This window comes from Cervus elaphus, chromosome 12 (assembly GCF_910594005.1).
Source record: "Cervus elaphus chromosome 12, mCerEla1.1, whole genome shotgun sequence".
NCBI lineage: Eukaryota > Metazoa > Chordata > Mammalia > Artiodactyla > Cervidae > Cervus > Cervus elaphus.
The window spans coordinates 97,560,627-97,564,626 of record NC_057826.1 but is presented as its reverse complement, the minus strand read 5'-3'; positions in this window follow the sequence as shown (position 1 = coordinate 97,564,626).

Genomic DNA, 4,000 nt, shown 5'->3' with positions numbered 1-4,000 from the left:
CAATGTGGGACACCCTGGTTCGATCGCTGGGTCGGGAAGATCCTCTGGAGAAGGAAATGGCAACCCACTCCAGTACTCTTGCCTGAAAAATCCCATGGACAGAGGAGCGTGGTAGGCTACAGTCTGTGGGGTCACAAAGAGTTGGAAGCATCACTACAAGCAAAGCTAGTAGAGGTGATGGAATTCCAGTTGAGCTATTTCAAATTCTAAAAGATGATGCTGTGAAAGTGCTGCACTCGATATGCCAGCAAATTTGGAAAACTCAGCAATGGCCACAGGACTGGAAAAGGTCAGTTTTCATTCCAATTCCAAAGAAAGGCAGTGCCAAAGAATGCTCAAACTACCACAAAATTGTGCTCATGTCACACACTAGCAAAGTAATGCTCAAAATTCTCCAAGCAAAGCTTCAGCAGCATGTGAACCATAAACTTCCAGATGTTCAAGCTGGATTTAGAAAAGGCAGAGGAAACAGAGATCAAATTGCCAACATCTGTTGGATCATCAAAAAAGCAAGAGAGTTCCAGAAAAATATCTATTTCTGCTTTATTGACTATGCCAAAGCCTTTGACTGTGTGGAACAACAAACTGTGGAAAATTCTTCAAGAGATGGGAATACCAGACCACCTGATCTGCCTCTTGAGAAATCTGTATGCAGGTCAAGAAGGAACAGTTAGAAGTGGACATGGAACAACAGACTGGTTCCAAATGGGGAAAGGAGTACATCAAGGCTGTATATTGTCACTCTGCTTATTTAACTTATATGCAGAGTACATCATGAGAAACGCTGGGCTAGATGAAGCACAGCTGGAATCAAGATTGCTGGGAGAAATATCAATAACCTCAGATATGCAGATGACACCACCCTCATGGCAGAAAGAGCCTGCTGATGAAAGCGAAAGAGGACAGTGAAAAAGTTGGTTTAAAGCTCAACATTCAGAAAACTAAGATCATGGCATCTGGTCCCATCACTTCATGGTAAATAGATGGGGAAATGATGGAAACAGTGACAGACTTTATTTTGGGAGACTCCAAAAATCACTGCAGATGATGACTGCAGCCATGAAATTAAAAGACACTTACTCCTTGGAAGAAAAGTTATGACCAACCCTGACAGCATATTAAAAAGCAGAGACATTACTTTGCCAACAAAGGTCTGTCTAGTCAAAGCTATGGTTTTTCCAGTAGTCATGTATGGATGTGAGAGTTGGACTATAAAGAAAGCTGAGTGCCGAAGAATTGATGCTTTTGAACTGTGGTGCTGGAGAAGACTCTTGAGAGTCCTTTGGACAGCAAGGAGATCCAACCATTCCATCCTAAGGGAGATCAGTCCTGGGTGTTCACTGAAAGGACTGATGTTGAAGCTGAAACTCCAATACTTTGGCCACCTGATGCAAAGAGCTGACTCACTGGAAAAGAACCTGATGCTGGGAAAGATTGAAGGTGGGAGGAGAAGGGGTTGACAGAGGATGAGATGGTTGGATGGCATCACCGATTCAATGGACATGAGTTTGAGTAAGCTCCAGGAGTTGGTGATTGACAGGGAGGCCTGGCGTGCTGCAATCCATGGGGTCGCAAAGAGTTACATATGACTGAGCGACTAAATTGAACTGAACTGAAGTTCCTATAAGGTTACCTTCTATATTGTAGTATTCCTATAAAGGTAGTCAAGTGAATTTGAAAATGTCTGCTTTAAAATTAGATATAGATAAATTCTCACTCAGATTATGTCTAAAAATTATAGCCTATTAGTTGATATTAGTACCAAAAAACTGAGTTTACCCTTCAAAAGTTTAGATATTTCCACTCATGTGAGAAGAACAAAATTACATACTTTTGGAAGTGGAAGTTTGGTATTTTTATAGTTCATGTTTTTTTTTTTTTTTTTATTTTGTTCCACTGAGTGAGAAGAAGTAATTGGCCTTTATGTGTTTCTCAGAGAAATCTGCTTTACTTTATTCTCTTCATTGTGTATACAAGACATGTTTCTGCTTGGCTACTACATCAAATATCTTGATGGTTATACAGAAGACCTTTTTTAAATTGAAAAAACTTATTAGTGGTTTTCTGGGAGCATTCTGACTGGTCATCTAACCTTGAGGTGGAAAGGTATGGTATATATACAAGGAATTTTTCCAAGCTGTAGAAAATTTAGTATTTTTTCTATGACATCAGGCAATAATAAACTGTTGTATTCCCTTCATTTTTCCAGGTCAGATATTCTCCCACACTGATGCACTGCCAAGAAACTAGATATCAGTCATTACTAAGGTTCTTTCCCTGCCACCTTATTCACCCAAAGGTTTTAAGAGTTCTTTACAATTCAGAACATTATATTCCTCAGTCTTTGCATGTGTGCATGCTCAGTCGGTTCAGTTGTGGCCAACTCTTTGTGACCCTATGGACTGTAGCCTGACGGGCTTTTCTGTCCATGGGATTCTCCAGGCAAGAACACTGGAGTGGGTTGCCATGACCTCCTCCAGGGGATCTTCCAGACCCAGGAATTGAATGCACGTCTCTGTGTCTCCTTCACTGCAGACAGATTTTTAACTGATGAGCCAGGGAAGCCTCATTCCTCAGTCTTTAGTCTTTTTTAATTTACTTTTTATTTTATATTGGAATATAGTTGATTTACAATGTTGTGTTAGTTTCAAGTATATAGCAAAGTGCTTTAGTTATGCATATACGTATATCCATTCTTTTTCAGATTCTTTTCCCATATAGGTTTTTAAAAAATTTTTAATTGGAAGGTGATAACTTTACAATATTGTGGTGGTTTTTGCCATACAGTCACATGAATCAGCCACGGGTGTACATGTGTTCCCCATCCTAACCCCCCCTCCCACCTCTGTCCCCATCCCATGCCTCAGGGTCATCACAGTGCACCAGCCTTGAGCACCCTGCCTCATGAATCAAACCTGGACTGGTGATCTATTTCACATATGATAATATACATGTTTCAATGCTATTCTCTCAAATCATCCCACCCTCGCCTTCTCCCACAGAGTCCAACAGTCTGTTCTTTACATCTGTGTCCCTTTGCTGTCTTGCATATAGGGTCATCATTACCATCTTTCTAAATTCCATATATATGCATTAATATACTGTATTGGTGTTTTTCTTTCTGACTTCGCTCTGTATAATAGGCTCCAGTTTCATCCACCTCATTAGAAGTGATTCAAATGCATTCTTTTTTAATAGCTGCATAATATTCCATGGTGTATATGTACCACAGCTTTCTTATCCATTTGTCTGCCAATGGACATCTAGGTTGCTTCCATGTCCTGGCTATTGTAAACAGTGCTGCGATGAACACTGGGGTACACATGTCTGTTTCAGATCTGGTTTCCTCGGTGTGTATGCCCAGCAGTGGGATTGCTGGATCATATGGCAGTTCTATTTCCAGTTTTTTGAGGAATCTCCACACTGTTCTCCATAGTGGCTGTACTAGTTTGCATTCCCACCAACAGTGTAAGAGGGTTCCCTTTTCTCCACACCCTCTCCAGCATTTATTGCTTGTAGACTTTTGGATAGCAGCCATTCTAACTGGTGTGAGATGGTACCTCATTGTGGTTTTGATTTGCACTTCTGTGATAATGAGTGATGATGAACATTTTTTCATGTGTTTGTTAGTCATTTGTATGTCTTCTTTGGAGAAATGTCTATTTAGTTCTTTGACCCATTTTTTGATTGGGTCGCTTATTTTTCTGGAATTGAGCTGCAGAAGTTGCTTGTATATTTTTGAGATTAATTCTTTCTGAGTTGTTTCATTTGCTATTATTTTCTCCCATTCTGAAGGCTGTCTTTTCACCTTGCTTATAGTTTCCTTTGTTGTGCAAAAGCTTTTAAGTTTCGTTAGGTCCCATTTGTTTATTTTTGCTTTTATTTCCATTACTCTGGTAGGTGGGTCATAAAGAATCCTACTATGATTTATGTCAGAGAGTATTTTGCATATGTTTTCCTCTAGGATTTTATAGTTTCTGGTATTACATTTAGATCTTTA